Source organism: Rhinolophus sinicus, chromosome 8, assembly GCF_057876585.1.
Source record: "Rhinolophus sinicus isolate RSI-liver-muscle chromosome 8, RSI-T2T, whole genome shotgun sequence".
Lineage (NCBI taxonomy): Eukaryota > Metazoa > Chordata > Mammalia > Chiroptera > Rhinolophidae > Rhinolophus > Rhinolophus sinicus.
This window is the reverse complement of record NC_142508.1, coordinates 77,861,945-77,879,164: the sequence shown is the minus strand read 5'-3', so window position 1 is coordinate 77,879,164 and position 17,220 is coordinate 77,861,945.

Sequence of the window (17,220 nt, the reverse complement as noted above, 5' to 3'; positions counted from 1 at the left end):
ACCTGGGACCAGAAAAAGGGCATTTTCAGGCGGTGTCCTCTAGCCCACCTGCCTACTGCCTGTAGGGCTTCCAGGGGTCTGGGCTCCTCCCCTGCGAGAAAGGCCCCCACCACCTCTTCTTCCTCATCAGCAAAGAGGACAGCTGCTCCTGCCCGCCCCAGGGGGGGCTGGGGAAACTGTCAACTGTGAGGATCCACCAGCATAAATATGACAGAAATTACAAGTTGATGGTTTTGAAAACAAGTAAGACCATGGTCACAGGAAGGGGCATTTTCCTTCTACGTCATAAGTTCCCTGGCAGAGGGGGTACCTCTCGCCCAAAGTGCTGCTTTTCCCCACCCAGATCCGCTTGGTCCTAATGATGTGTCCCAGCGTCAGCACTGAGGCTCCTTCCTTGAGTTTCAAAAAGAGGCAGGTGTCATTCAGGACAGGAGGGGCTGCGGGTGACAAAACAAGGTAGGACAATAAAGTCAATCAAGACAGGGTTCCTTTTGTGGCCTCGAAAACGAGTATCCCTGAAGAGTCAAGGGGTGCTTTGCCCTAACTGACCAAATGGCCGCCTTCTCCCCATCCACACCTGCCCACGCACACCCTCTCTCACACACACTTACTTTAAATGACACTCAAATATATACAATCTGAATGTGTGGGTTTTGTTTACCGTTTTTTTACTGAAAAGTCACACTATAAGGGAAAACTTGCATCAGCCGATAAGGTACAGTCATTCTGGGGAGGGAAGTTTAACCCTCCAATCTTCCCCCAGGAAGTAAGTTTGTTCCTCTATTCAGTTGTTTATTCAACATTTATTGATTGTGTGCCTCCTGTATGACAGAGCTGAGGGTAGAGCAATGAACCAGGACTGCAGGCCCTCCCTGCTGGGGCTTGTTCTCGAATGGGGAGGCTGACTTTTAATAAATGGCCACAGAAATAATTATTTAATCACAGTTTTAAACAATCCTGAACAGGAAAAGTATAGTGTAAATGAGGCCCCCAAAACAGGGTCTCAGTGGTGGTCTGGCTGAGAGCCTGGAGAAGGAGGAAGGAGTCAGAGTTCCCAGCAGAGTGAAGAGTATGTGCAAAGGGCCTGAGGTGGAAAGGAGCTGGGTGATTCTGAGGTGAAGTTGTCACAGTTCTGAGCAAAGGGCCAAAGGGGGCAATCACAGCCAAGGTTAGGAACCCATCTGATCCATCTTTCAATCCAGCCTCCCTCCTGGCCTCGCAAAGGACTCTCTGAGCCTTCATTTTCTCATCTGCAAAAGGGGGATACAGACAGCATGGATCTCATGGGCTCGTCCTAAGGATTTCATGTCAGAGGCCTAAGAGTGATCAGGCCTTCACTTCCCTTCCTGTCTCTCACCTTCGCCACCAGTCAAGGTCAACCATATTTCTGGAGAGAGATGCCAACCTCGCGACTCCAAATTCCCACCTGGCCCTGACAAGTGATTCCTCCCCCTGGTGTTTCCTTACAACAGATACGCCCCTGCTTTCTAGATGCATTCTAGCAGCTTCAGGTCTATTGAGAAAGCTCTACGATCGAGTGGACTTGACTTTTCCTTTTTCTCCTTTGCATTTTTGTTTTCTTTTAATGACCCATCTACTTGTGGACCCCAGGTTTCCCAGGGCCCTCCTGTCCTGGGGCTACTAACGAGGCAATAGCAATGCCCTCTGGTTGGACCTGTCAGGAGATGGCCTGGCACCTTGACTGTGAACCAGCCGCCGCCCACTGTCAGGTCTTCCCTGCCTCCACACCAGTATCTGCAGCCTTGAGAGCTTGTCCCACAGGGCTCAGTCTTGGAGTTTCTGAGGCTTCAGAACAGTCGGGCGAGACAGAAGAGCGAGTCTGTCTCTCAGCCTGGTGTTTGGGGAGAGAGCCCCCTGCAGATGCTCCTGAAATTCCCCAAGTGTCCCCAGTGTGCCCCCCACTCCCACCCCACGGCCACAACTCAAAGAGGCCAGCAGCCAGCCCAGACGTCCGCCTCCCTGGGGCTGTGGGAATACAGGGCCAAAAACAATACAGCGGGTGTGGGAACCTTGTCTTCTCTAGTTTCTGTTCAGCTGGGAAAGCCATTCCTATTTTATCATCATTATTATAATGATTTAATTCTTCAAGCGTCAGCAGTCTTCGCAGGGAACACCCACAAGGCAGCAAAGAAACCAACATCGCAAGAGGGTCCCAGTGGACTCAGCCCCTTGGAAAGCCTGAGCCGCTTGGCCCTGATCCTGAGTGCCTCCATCCGGGCCTCTCTAGCTGCCCTGGGGTGCAGCACACAGCCTGGGGTCACTTGACTCAGGGTCACTTGTTGCTTTGTTCTCTTAAAATGCTTCTTTGACAAGGTCTGTGATTCACTTTAAAAGAAAAAACAATGCAGTATACAGCTGACCCTTGAACCCCATGAAGGTTAGAGGTGCTGACACCCCATGAAGTCAAAACTCCATGTGTAACTTTTGACTCCCCCCAAACGTAACTACTAGAACGAATATGATGGATGCCCAGTTTTCTAAGCTTGAGCTAGTGGCCATATTGGGCAGGGGCACACTCCAGACTGGTCACAGGCTTTGACCATCAGGTACCTCAGTCAGCCACCAATGTTTTGCTAATTCGCAAGCAGAATATTGAAAATATGATCAATTTAGAAATGGGCTCTGAATGGTCAAATACAAGGCATTCCAGGTAGGATTTAGCAACATGGTCTGGAGACCTCCCCACCTTTCCTGAACAGGGAATATAAATCCAGTGAGGCGGGGGGTAACCGGTCCCCTTAGGGCACACCCCCCAGTTTGATTCCTCAGGGGTCTTGTATCCAGCCATTGAGGAGGATTTGTGATGGCATTTCTGCACCCAGCGAGGACACAGCACCCTGCCCGGGACTGTGGGGGCTCGTCTGTGTGCACCTCTCCCACTGGGAGTGGTCAGATGGCCTAAAAGGACAGAATGCTGGGACTTGGTTGAGCTGAAAAAACTGGTTGCAGGACTTGTTTTGTCCTTGTGTTGGTCCTACTTTAATAACCATCCGTGTGTGTGCGCGCGCATGCGTCAGGCTTTGGTCAGGGAGTCATCTTCACTGCCAACCTGCAGACAGGTTACTGGGGAGCAGCAAACCCTCACCCACCTCCAACCTCTTTTGTGACCAGTTATTTACCAAAAAGGACCTAAGCATGCAGGACCAAACTCTCTCAGGTCATTTTGGGAGCAAAATAAAAAATCTGATATTGGGTTGTTTCCTGGGCACTTTTCCCGCCCAACCCCCACCATCAGGAAAAGAACCTAGTAGGTGCCCAGGCCTAAGAGTAATGCCATGGACATTTCCAAAGAGCGTCAGCATGTGTGGGCCCTGTGCCGGGCACAATATAACTGAGGACCCGATGCCCACAGGCAGGAAGGAGGAAGCGGGCTCGTCATGGCTGAGTCTACCCTGCCCCCATTACATCTCTGTACCCTGCAGATGCCCAGAGTTTAGTGCTGACATTGGGAGCAATGCTGTCAATGTGTGCAGCGTACAGAGGAGGTGCCCAAGCCACCTCTGTGCAACCAACAATTTCCATCTGAAGGGTTTCTGGTGCACAACAGAGGCTGATCGGTACAAAATCTTGCCCACCCAACTAGGTCAGAGCTATTTCAGGGCAGAGCCCTAGATTTCAATATGCACCCCCATCACACCAGGGTGCCCACTTCGTGCCCAGCAAGTCATGGTAATTGGAGAAGCGAGCTGACCAGAGAAGCCAGAGGCAGGCGCTGGACAGCCAGCGCCAGGAGACAGCATGGAGGCTGGGATGGTGGAAAGGGCTCAGGCTCTCACGCCAGACAGGCCTAGATTGGAACCCCAGGGCAAAGCAACCTCATTCATAAAATGAGGAGAATGGCAGTAGGATGGGTGTGGCTAATAAGATACTATCACCATGGACCTGCCTCAGTGACGTGTGGAAGGCATGGAAGGAGCCAATGCTGTGACAGGCCTGGCACACAGCACTTTGCACACAGTAGGTGCTTCGTGGATGTTATGTTGTTTTGACTGTGGTCCTTTTTCAGGGATGGGTATGTCTGTGGCCCCGCCAAAGGATGGGCTGACAAGGGGAAGAGCTCAACTGCAAGGACCAGAACTAGCTAAGGGAAGAGGGGGGAGCTGGTAGGCAGCTTCCCTGACAGGAGCCAAGAACACAGGCCTCTTTTTAAACCTGCCAGCTCCCTGGATCCATTAACCGGGTCCTCCTATACTGTTAAGTGCTTAATAAATGTTAGCTACAGTTAATTTTCACAGGCAAAGCACACACAACAGCCACTCAATAAATTTAGGTTCCCCGGACAGTCTCAGGCAAACCCTCTCTCTGCCTCAGTCTCCCCATTTGTGAAATCTCTCCGGTTCTCTGACTAATGAAGAAGCAGATCTGGGTTTACTCCTACCAGCAGCAGTCAAAGCCAGAGGGAGCAGGGAAAACTCAGGCAAAAGGCTACCAAAGAGATGTGCTGGGGCTTGGGCTGGGAGCAAGGGGGGCCAGGCTCAGACCCCAGGGGACCCAGCCTGGCACAGTACCTCCCAGGGCCGGCTGCTGCCTCCTCTGCGTGCCCTGGCCCCACCCTGGTCACGCACATTGGGACATGCCAGGGCCTGGCTTCCCAGGGGCCAGAGGGAGCTCCCGCAGGGGACTTCAAAAGTCCAAATGCCTTTCAAAAGGAACTAAAACTTTCTGCTTAACCAAAGCCTCCACAGGAGAAGAACAGCCTAGCCCCTTTCTTTTTAAGTCTCTTTATTTTCCAGCCGGCTGGCCTGGTCATTCTCTTTTTTTCCTATTATAAACGGTCCCAGCTGCAACACACAGGGAAAAAAAACCATCTCCCAGGCCTGGGCAGGGGCCTGTTACAGCCGCAGCCGCCTGGCTGGCCTCCTGCGGCAGACAAAGGCGGCTTCAGCCTCCGGCACCCACTGGGAGAGGCCCTGGAGCCCCCACCCAGAGCCAAGGCCACAGCAGGAGCGAGGGGAGGATTCTGGAAGTTTCTGCCAGCACTCCAAACCTTCTCCTGTCCCTGGAAGAGAGCCGCCATCCAGCCAAGCCGAGGACTCAGGGAGAGCCTGTTTGTCAAGGGCAGAAAATGAAAGATCAAGCCCCTCCATAACAGCCACAGGATTCGGGGCTTTAGACCCGCAAGGGCTCTGTAAGATGATCTAGTCCAATCACCTAGCTGGAAAGATGGGGAAACTGATGCCTAGAGCAGAACAGACATGCCCCAGGTCACATTGCCAACTAATGGCAGAGCTGACTCTGAAAGCCAAGTCTCCCAACTCCAATACCAGGTAGCAAAAGAAATGTCTGGGGTTGGCTGGTGGGTGGCAAGGGGCCTTAATATCCTGAGGTTGCTGGATGGGATGGAGACGTCGTCAGTAGTAGTAATAGGACCGTGTCTTCCCGAAAATAAGACCTAGTTGGAAAAGCAGCTCTAATGCGTCTTTTGGAGCAAAAATTAATATAAGAGCTGTATGAGACCCAGTCTTATAGTAAAATAAGACCAGGGCTTATATTAATTTTTGTTCCAAAAGACGCATTAGAGCTGATTGTCTGGCTAGGCCTTATTTTCAGGGAAACGTGGTGGTAGTAGTAGTAACAGGCAGGCCTGAAAGCAGAGAGCCTGCTTCATACTCTCAGTTCCCCTACCTCCCAGCAAGGTATTTCATGTCTCTGTGCCTCTGTTTCCCGGCCTGTGAAATAGGGATATGCTGGTAGCTACTTTGTAGCGCTGTTGTAAGGATCAAATAAAGCGCTTAGGATAGTATTCAAAAAAGTTACACCTTGTGTCGCAAATGTAACGATTTGCTTTCTTCACCCAACAAATACTTATTTGCAACCTCTGGAGTCTACTCTGTGGCAGACACTGGGCCAGGAGCTGGGGATCCCACTTGGCAAGGCCCCAACCTCCTTCCAGTCAAGGGGGTCAGGGGACTGATGTATGTGGGTTGTCTACCCAGGGCCTGACACCCCATTCCTTGGTTCTCCTGGAAGGAGTCTAGTGGGAATCCCAAACTCAGCTGTGTCCAGAGCAAAGCTGACCGGGTGATGAGGCTGAGAAACCAGAGCGAGAGCCCCAGGGGGCTCCAAGGAGAACCCTCTTTACAAAGCTACCGTGGAGCTCTGCTTGCCCTTGTTTTGTAAATGTTGACAACTCATTGAAGTATTTTAATTATGTTGTTAAGTGGGATTGGGCCCAGGTGGGCAGTTTGCGACCTCCCCTGACTGGTGGGTCTGGTTCATTCTCTGAAGAACCCATGTGGCCTTGCTGCCTGCCCTCCTCCCCAGGAGGCCAGGGTGGTGCGTGAGCAAGAGGGGGCCCTGTCCAGTGCCCTACCCCCACCAACTTCCAGAGCTTTCCAGCATGGCCTACAGTATGAGCTGGGGGTGGGTGGGGGTGGTGGTGGGCACGGCAGTCTGGCTGCAGCAAGTGCCCCTGGCAGTGCTAGGCTCCCCGCCCGGGCCCCCCGCTGTGGTCCTGGGGATACTGCCTCCCGTGGGACACCAACCTGCCTTCAAAAAGCCAACAGACCCACAGACAAACTCTCTCCCTCCTCAGCCCTGCGAACTCCCAGACTTCCCAGGAAACTTGCCTCTAATCTAAGGAGTTGGGGGCACAGAACCTCCCTCCCCTGGGCCTGGGGGAGGACAAGCTCCCTCCTTTCCTCACCTTTCTCCCCAGGGCCCTGCCCCCAAGGCCCAGCCTAATATCCTGCAGAGAGCTCTTTCTACTTACATCTTCCAACAAGACCTCTTCCATATAAGTTCATGCCTGCATGCGATCTCCATTTTACAGACCAGAAAATAGAGGCTCAGAGAGGCTTGTGTCACGGGTCCAAGGTCACACAGCCCTTAAGGGATGGACCCAGGATCAAAATCAAGGCTTATCTCCCTCCAAAGTTGGAGATTTTCTCCTGTGCAGTCCGTTAATTTCAGTTTCTATACCTTGCCTGAAGCATAACATGGCTGTATTGATTTTAGAGGGATAAATTTAGATAAACATAGACAGATACAGAGATAAAGATGGTAACTGGAAACACAGACAATTTTATCAGGTGACAAGTCCGCATGGTGGGATACTCTTCCCCCAAATCTCCACCAACTCCCAAATTCTTCTTTCAATTTGTAGTTACAAAAGACTTCAAATTAGCAGAAAATAATACAGCAGATACCCACAGATCCCCAACACGTTAAGATTTTACCCCATTTGTTGGGGGCTGGCTTTCTTTGATATGGGCAATTGATGTTTTCTAGATCTTACTCCAATGTGGCTTAAGTCAAATCTCCTAGATCCCCTCAACCCTCTCCAACTAGACCAAAGCCTGTTATATTTCAAAATGTTGCTACAGGGCGCCCTGAGTCACCAGTGTTTAGGTATTCACACTTCAGGAGGAAGTCCAGGGGCCTTGACTGAAATTGGGATCTTGAACAGAAGTCAGTCACCGTTGGACCCTGCGGGGGAGGGCCCTGTGAACCGGCAGTGGAGGTAGCAGGCGTGCCTTTTTACAGTGGCGCCATCTGAAGCTCAGGAAGCCAGACCGAAGACTGCCCTCTTTCTCTTCCCTGGGCCTGCCGCCCCATCTGCCTGCTGCTTCCTTGGAATAGCGGACAGAAAGGAAGGGGCACCTTTAGAGGGAGGGGACTGGGAGACCAAAGCACTTGGAGAGAGGGAAGGGGCGAGGCTGCGCCCAACCTCCAGGGGAGACAGCTGCAGGGCCCTGGCAGGACCTCAGGGAGCTCGTTGGGCCCTGCTGAGGGGGAGCAGAGACATCCAGTGAGGCACGCAGGAGTTGAGAGGGGGTGATCACAGGTGCTCTCGGAATGAGATAGCAGGTCAGCCGTTCCCTGTGTCTAGGCTGAAGGGCTGTCCCGCCACGGTGGACCATCCACCAGCTCAGGCGATAGACGGTGGTTCCCGGGCTTACACATCTTTCAACATCCAGAAAGACACGCACCTTTTGGGGACATCCCTCATGCAAATGTATCTGTCAAGCTAATCCCAGGGCTCGGGAAATCGGGGACTCGAAAGCCAGAAATGCTGCATCTACTCTCGGGCAGGTCCTTGGATTCCCTTGAGCTTTCAGCAAGGTCACTGAGCAAAAAGCAGTGGGCTGATAGCAACTTGGGAGTGTTTCTGTTGCAAGTGACTTTTTTAAAAATCTAGCTTAAACGAAAAGGATGCCAGCGTCTGGCATGAGAGAATCTGGGTATCACCAGGGATACGGTCCCTCCACCACTCTGCCTCGCGAGATCTCCTGTGTGGTAACTTCATTCTCAGCCCCCAAACAGTGATAATGTGGCTGCCGCAGACCCCATTTCCTCTCCAGATTCAAGGTCAGTGAGAAAGAGCCAGCCTCTTCCCTAACTCATGTTCCCTGGACCAGCTGCGGTCAGGCACCCACCACTTCCTGTGTGCCGGGCACCGTGTTACTCCGTCTACATCATCATCTCCTTCTGTCTTCACGCACATATCACTACTGGATGTCACGTTGATTTGTTTTTGCTTAATGTCTGTCTCTCCCACTCGATTGTAAGCTCCATGAGGACAGGGACCTTATCCATTATCCCTAGTGTCTAGAACAAGCCTAGAACAGCCTAGGATCTAAAATACTTATTGGAAAGAATACAATTTTACCCTCCCAGACGTAGGGAATGGATGTCGGGGGAGTTGACAGTTATTCTCACACCCCGACCAGCTCAATGCTGAGCCGGTTTCCCAATAACAGAGAATGTCTCATCTTCTCTCTCTTCCAATGCTCTGTTCAACCCCCTGAACTTCCCACCCTCCAGAGAGAATTAATAATCGCCCAGTTTGCAGCTGGGGATAATGTTGCTATTCCATGATCTTTCCATCTCTCTCTTTTTTAAACACTGTATAAAAAAAATTATCATTGAAACTACAGAAATCCAGAAGGAAAATTAGCCACGGGTGCACCCAAGATGGTCACAGCTTTTCCTCTGTGCGTGTCACGAGCGTCTCATCATCCACGCGCACCTTGTTCTCACACGTTTACAGTAACAGCCGGCGTAAGACATTCGGCTACATAGTGTTGGTCAACATTCTGCAGTGCACACTTTTCCAGATCATGTTATCTTCCCCTCACTTATCTCCCCGCTTCCCATGCCCACTTCCGAAGCTGGTAGTCCCGTGTATAACATTCTAGAAGGAGTCTCCATGCTCACCGGTCATATACAAACAAAAAGTACACATATGGGAAGGGACGAGGGTGGTATTTGTGTTAAAATGTGCATCAATTTATAGACACTGGGCACTTGTACGCCTCTGGCTCTCCTCGTGGGAGCGCTCCAGGGCACTTGGAATAACGCCAACTCATTCTTTTTCGTGGCTACATAATATTGTATCTGTAGATGTGTCACAATTTAACCTTTCGTCTTGGACGTGATGTTTCTAGGTTTCTAGCCCTTCAAAAAACACTTTAATAAATAAATATCTTTGTATATTTATCGGGAAGTCCCAGGATGGACTCTCAGGAGTGTGGCTGCTGGAAAAAGATTACGTTTTTTTGTTTACATTTTAATATATATTGCCAAATTTCTTTCTTCCCAAAGCTGTTAACAGTTCACATTTCTACCACCCATGTATGAGACTGCCTTTCCCCACCCCTGACCAACCAGAACTAAGAGACCTACCCATTTTCAGTTTTGCTCATGTGATGGGCAGAAAGACGCATTTCATGTGGCTCTAATTTGGGTTTTTCTGGACCAGGAATCATATTGAGCTCTTTTTTATGTGTTTTTGGCTGTTTGGGTTTCCGCTTCTGCAAAATGTCTGGCTGTATCCTCAACCTGTTTGGCCGAGTGGGGAGTGGGGGGCTTTGGCTATGTGCTTATCTCAATGCGTGCATTATCATGATTTAGGCCCCCAAATGCTGTGAGCTCCACCTGGGAGGGAGGCGCTGTATCTTATTCCTGGCCACAGCGGAGCCCAGCTCACAGCAGGACTTTAGGAAACAGTGGATGAAGGAAAGCGCCTCTGCCAGCCCTGGGAGTCTCGTTTTGCAGCCCTCACATTCAGTCACCTGGGCAGGCCACTATGCCCTCCCAACAGGAGGACCCGAGCGTGTTTATTTCTCCTAGCTGACTGCCACAGGAGCCTTTCGCCAGCATGTTTGAAGAACCCCTTGGCCAACCAGTGGAACCTCATAAGTGCTCCCAACGAATTGCCTTCTACCTCCTCTGCCTCCTCTCTCCTCTTTCCCCAAGAAAGCAAGGTCATCCCCCAACCACTTTGCCATGGAGCACCTGGCCCAGGAAAGTCAAGTTCTTCTCCTCAAGAAGCTGTTCTCAAACTCCTTCCTGCTGTGAGTGGGACAGAATGGAAAAAAGGGATGGGGACCTCCCAGCGATGACCCTAAATCGCTTCTCCTCCAGGGCCTGCTCGTGGGGTTTGGCTGGATAGAACGGGGCTGGCCTGAATCCTGGCCGTCCATGTCTTACCTCATGGGAGGCAGCAGTTCTTTCCCCCTGGGGTGGAGCAGGGCGGACAGACTCCCCCTTCTGATCTCCAAAGGAACATCTGATTAAATCACGATGCCCTCCCCCCCATGCCAAGCTCAGGACCACTGGGGCCTCAGCCCTGCCATTGCCTGGGGTCAAACTCATTCATGCAACTAACTGGGCATCTATTATGGTCCAGGCCCCCTACAGGTGCTGGGGATACACTAATGATCAAACAGGCAATAATCCCTGCACTTGGGGAATTGACCCAATAACTTTGCCTTTCTGTAAAAGCAACCACAGACAATATGTAAACAAATGGGTGGGCCTGTCTTCCAATAACTTTGTCTATGCACACTGAAATTTGAATTCTATATAATGTTCATGCATGCTGAAATATTAGTCTTCTTTTGTCACTGCCCCTGCCCCCAAATGTATAAACCATTCTCAGCTTCAGGGAGGGCCATATAAAAACAGGTGGTGCCAACCCTTCCTAGATAATAAACTCTGACACTTACGCAGCCCATATACGTAAACTAACTCATTTCATCCTCATAATAACCCTGGGAGGTATGTCGATCCTGCAGGCTCCACTTTACGGAGAAGGAGAGACACAGAGGGTAAGTGATAGAGTTGGGGTCAGAATTTGAATCCAGGACCCCAAGTGTATGCCCTTCCGCATTACTCCATACCTGCAAAAACCCAACAAACTAATGAACAGGCGTCTTTGTTCAGTACCTACTATGTGCTAGACAGGGCTAGCCACTGAAGGTCCGATAAAGGAATTAAACTCCAAACAACCCCAGGAGACAGGCTTCCCACCCCCACGTGGAGGGGGGTCCTCACCTTGAGAGCCCGCAGGTCGCTCCCCCTCCTCTCCGTTTGCGTGCCTTGCCCACCTTCCCCTCCACACCCCGCGCACCCACACTGCTCCTCAGCCTTCCCCACATTTCAGCTTGAATTCCACAGCCAGCGTGATGTTGCCGGCGTCTTCACGCGCCCAGATATTCGAAGGGGTCGGATTCAGGGCTAAACAGCCCCGGGAGAGAGAGACTGGGGAGCTTGAGAAGCACCAGAAAGACTTTAGGGGAAACGGAGAGGGGTGGAACCGAAAAGAACCTCTTCCTCAGAGCAAGGAAACCTCCGTCTGTCTCCTCCAGGTCTTCAAGTAGAGGGGGAGAGGAAGCAGGTGAGCGTTCCGTGACTCCCAGAGCGTGGGGAAAATGCTTCTGGCATTAAACAAAGCCTTTTTATATTTAAACTGCCAGCCCAGGATTTTCAGAAAAGTTTCCCCAAGCGTCGCTGAGTGTGTGTGCACAAAAAATTATACACCGGTGGATAAACACAGTTAGATGCAGAAACACACACGTGTGCACGTTAAAACAGCCCAGCTCCGTCTAGACACAGCCACGACGGCCCACGCGCCCTTCACCCACGCGCCCCTCACCCACGCGCCCCCTGCGCCACGTCCCGGGCACGCGGCGGGTGCACTCACAGGCTGTTGCACACCCAAGTGCAGGGCCAGCCCGAGGACCAGGTTCCACGAGGAATTCCAGAGCCGCGGGGAGTGGGAGGAGGAGGAAGCCGCGCAGCGGGGGAAGGAAGGGAAGGAGGTGGGGAGAGGAAAGGGGGGGAGCCCCCGAGGCCGAGAGCCCGCCAGGGGCCAGGGGAGAGGTCGTGGGGGGCGAGGGCGGGAGATCAAGGCACAGCCCCCCACAGAGAGGCCGCCCAGCTGGCCCCGCAGGGGGGGAAGACCGCGGCGGGAGGCGGGGCGGGATCACAGGTCCAGGGGCACCAGGGGGCGGGCGGTAGGCTCGCCCGGAGGGGATGCGTGGGGGAGGGGAGAGGTCAGGGTGCGGCTCGGCCGCCAGGGGCAGGGACAGCTGACCAGGGCCCAGCTGACCGGGAACCCAGAGACTGTTGTCATGTCTAGGCAGAGGCTGGGGACGTGGGGTGTGGGGACCGGTGGGCAGTGCGGTGGCTCGGGCGTCCCCTGCCGCCCGGGCCCTGCGCGGTGTCTCCCTGGGATCGGAGAGACCAGTGGAGAGAGAGCAGGTTCACTGGGGCTACAGGGCTCGCAAACCCGGGGCCCCTGGGCCCTGGTCACTGGCCAGCAGACTTGTGTGCAATTGTTTTTCCTCTGAGTCCCTGTAGCTGGAGTCTGGGCCCTTTAGTTCAGAGGAACACAGAAACCTGGTCCGAGTTTGGTGGAGAAGAGAATCTGTGTCCTCTCCCAGCCCTGACATAAACCTAGCCCTTCTCTGTAGGGTTTGCCCTGTCTGCCCCTCCGCTGAGGGCACCTCCCAGCCTAACTTTGACAGTGAGATCGCTTGGGTCCCGGCTTCCCAAATTAGCTCCGCTCCTCCCTCTCCGTGTACCCTGAGGGAGGCCCGCCCCCCGACCCTCAGTTTTCTCATTGGTCAAATAGGCAGTCAGCCTACTCTCTGAGGACTCCCTAGGGTACTCTCAGATCCCCATGCACGTGGCAGCTTTGAGCTGGGTCAGTCCACGCCCCACCCCACGTAAGTTTGGGTACATTTTTGGCATTCCTATGAAAAGAGAGCCTTGGCCATACACTGTTAAAGTGAGTACATGATGCTGTGTTCACGGAACCTCTTCCCAGACCCCACATCTGGCCAGAGGTGGAGCTGTGACCCATGTCCCCCAAATTCCAGCCCTGGGCAACTCTCCGCTCTCTCATTCTTGAAAGCAAATGGGCTTGTTTCCTAAGGCCAGGTTCAAGCCACTAAGTCAAAAGCAGCCCCCAGCTGCTTTCCCCTTAACTCACTGACCCGCATCTCTGCACCAAGCCCTTTCCAGTCGCGAATACTGCCTACACTGCCCACGGCCCCATTGATCAGGTCTCTAAGACAAGGCTCAGGAAAGTGACACAACTTGCCCAGGTCACCCAGCCAGCCAGGGCACAGCCAGGATTCAGCCGTGTGTCTGGTGCCTTCTGTTTAGCAGGAGGCCCCACCCCCAGGCCATAAATCAGCATCTCTGGGAGGAGTAGGGGTCAGCTGTTTTCTACACACCAGGAGATCCTCCTGTGTAGCCCCAGTGAGAACCGTAGCACTAGATGTCACAGATTTCCGTCCAAAGCTAGCACGCGGGGTCCATGGACCCAGTCTGGCTCACTGGAATGTTTTCTTTGGCCCCCACAGTGTTTTAGAAATTTTTGAATTCCTTGCCAGCAGGTATAAGTCAGGACATTTCACACCAAAATCTGGATTTCTGACTTTTTCTTCACCAGTTGGAGAATAGGACAATGTAGGATGCATTCCCATTAGGCAGCCACTTACATTTGACTGTTCCCTTGCTGACTTTGCTCACTGCACAAACAGGGAACTGATGGCAGGGGGTGGGGCAGAGGTTTGTCCACATACCCACAGGCCAGGTTCAAGGGACAGAACTGGGACTGGGGAGAAACCAGGTCTCCCCACCCTCAGGTACACAGCTGCCTCTGAATCATTTTAAGAGGAGGCCACCCTGCATGTCGGAGAGACCCCGTCACCCCTGGAAGCAGGACTGGTGCGTCTGTACGTCCGCCTGGGAAGGCTGTGCTCCCAGCATACACCCTAGGGGAGGCAAACCCTACGCAGACCATCGTATTGGATTAGGGTCCACCCTAGTGACCTCATTTTAACTTAATTACGTCTTTAAGACTCTAGGTCCAAATACAGTCACAGTCTGAGGTACTGGGGTTAGGAGTTCAACTATGAAATCTGGGAGACACAATTCAGCCGTAACGGGGAGATGTGGCTGCCTGCTACCATGGCTGGGGCAGAGAAGGAATAGTCAGGAGGACAGATGATGGCTGCCCAGATGCCCCCTGGCCCCAATGCCGATTGCCAGCTCCCTGAGCCCTGGTCCATGGGAGAAGGGACAGAGCTACCTCCTGGAGGACGGAGCCTAAAGGGTAAGGTCCCTTCCCACAGGTTTCACACACTCAGCCCCTCTTGTGGGAGTCTGTGCCCCAGTACTGCGGGGTTAGTCTCCCCAGACCCTTCTTTGATGAAGGCTTTGTCTCCAGGGCCAGAAAGGGCACCCAGGACCCTACAACCACCTGGACAGCTCACCATCCACCCTCCTGCCCAGATGGATCAGGGACCAAGAACCTGTCCCCAGCAGCTTCCTCCAGCTCTCCTCTCCACCAGAAGTCATTCTCAAACGTCCCCAGGAAGTCTGCCTGCCAAGAAACAGTGACGATAAAAAGGTCCCTTAAACTCACACAGGGCTTCAGGGCTTTTCAGCATTTGTGTTATGTCAGCCTCACACTTGGCTGGGTTTGGCCAGAGCTGGAATGTGTGCTGACTGCAGCCTTCAAGCCTTCAGGAGGCAAATCCTGAAGCCACGACCACAACCAGGGCTGGGCTCACCCTGGGCTGAGAGGGTGCTCCCCCCTTTTCCTCCAGCTCGCTGCCCCCACGCTGGTGCTGGCTACCATTGGTCTCACCTGAACAAGCGCAGTCTGCCTCCTAGGAAAGTCCAGCTCCCTCCTGACCTCCGGACCCCCTGGCATTTGCACTTGCTGTCCTCTGCCTAGAATGCGGGAGCTAACATGCTCGCACTTGCTGTCAGCCTCCCACGAGCTCCTGTTTCTCTGAGGGCTTTGACGTGTCCATGTTTTAAGCACACTGCATGGCTGCCCTGGGCCACCTGCCCACACTCCCAGCATCCTCTGCAGCGAGGGCCTGGGTCTTTCCAGCTCAGGTGGTGGAGAATGCCTGCCTCTTGTGTTCACCCTAACCCCACAAAGAAATAGGCACTGATCTGTTCTGCCCACATATCTGTAACCTCCACGTGGAACCTTCCGTCCAGCCGCCCCACTGCCACCTTGGAAATACTTCAGCCTGAGCCTGGGGCTGAGCTTGGGGTAGGGTCTGGGGGTGCGAACACTGTGCCCAGGGTTCCACATCCTCTAATAGGCTCAGTCTGCCCCAACTGCCCCTGGACACCCTCTAGCCCCTGGCTGCCTTCCCAGGGCTCAGGCATACCTTCCAGAAGGGCTTAGTCAAGGTCATTGCATTAGTGTCCTATGGCTGCTGTAACAAATTACCACAGACTTAGCAACTTAAAACAACACAAATTTAAATTTAAAAAAAAACCAATCCAATTAAAAAATGGGCAGAGGGGATGGCTGGTCAGCTCAGTTGGTTAGAGCCTAGTGCTAATAACACCAAGGTTGCCGGTTCGATCCCCGCATGGGCCACTGTGAGCTGTACCCTCCATAAATAAATAAATAAATAAATAAATAAATAAATAAATAAATAAAATCAAAGAAATACTATATTAGTAAAAATAAAAACAACTTAAAAAAAATGGGCAGAGAACATGAATAGACATTTCTCCAAAGAGGACATACGCATGGCCAACAGACACATGAAAAGATGCTCAACGTCATTAATTATCAGAGAAATGCAAATAAAAATCACAATGAGATACCACCTCAGGCCTGTCAGAATGGCATCATCAGTAAATCAACAAACAACAAGTGCTGGTGAGGATGTGGAGAAAAGGGAACCCCCGTTCACTGTTGGTGGGAGTGTAAATTGGTGCAGCCACTATGGAAAACAGTGTGGAGGTTCCTCAAAAAATTAAAAATAGAACTACCTTATGACTCAGCAATTCTACTTCTGAGTATTTATCCAAAGAAATCCAAAATACTAATTTGAAAAAATATATACACCCTTATGTTTACTGCAGCGCTATTCACAATAGCCAAGATATGGAAACAACCGAAGGGCCCATCAAGAGACGATTGGATAAAGAAACTGTGGTACATTTATACAACGGAGTATTACTCTGCCATAAAAACTAATGAGTTATTACCATTTGTGACAACATTGATGAACCTAGAGGATATTATGCTGAGTGAAATAAGTCAGACAGAGAAAGACAAATACCATATGATCTCATGTATACGTGGAATCTAAAGAACAGAATAAATGAGCAAACAAAACAGAAATAGACTCATAGAGAAAAAACTGACAGTTGCTAGATGGGAGGGGGTTTGGGGCACAGGGTGAGAAAGGTGAAGAGATTAAGAAGTACAAAGTAGTAGTTACAAAATAGTCACAGGGATGTAAAGTACACTATGGGCAATATAGTCAATAATATTGTAAAAACTATGTATAGTGTCAGGTGGGTACTAGACAAGTCAGGGAGATCACTTCATAAATTATATAAATATCTAACCACTATGGGGCAGGGATAGGAGGTGAAGGGATTAGGAAGTACAAAGTGGTCACAAAAGTCACGGGGATGTGAAGTGCAGTGTGGGGAATATAGTCAATAATGTTGCATAGATTATGTAGGTGTCAGATATACTGGACTTCTTGGGGAGATCACTTCACAGATTACATAAATGTATAACCCCTGTACCGTACGCCTGAAACTAATATAACACTGAATGTCAACTATAATACACACACACACACACACACACACACACACACACACACACGGCCACGGGGTGCAAAGTACAGCATAGGGAATGGAGTCAATGGGGTTGTGATGCTATGTACCATGTCACAGGGGTAGTAGACGGGCGGAGGGAGGGAGTGCTCCCTTTGTGAGGGGTGTAAATGTCTAATCAGTATGTTGTTTTGTACACCTGAAACTACTAACATTAAATTAAAAAAAAATACCGACAGAAAAAACCCAAAATTTATCATCCGACAGATCCGGACGGAGGTCAGAAGTCTGCAGCGGGTCTCCCAGGGGTGACATCAAGGTGCTGTCAGCACTGCACTCCCCCTGAGG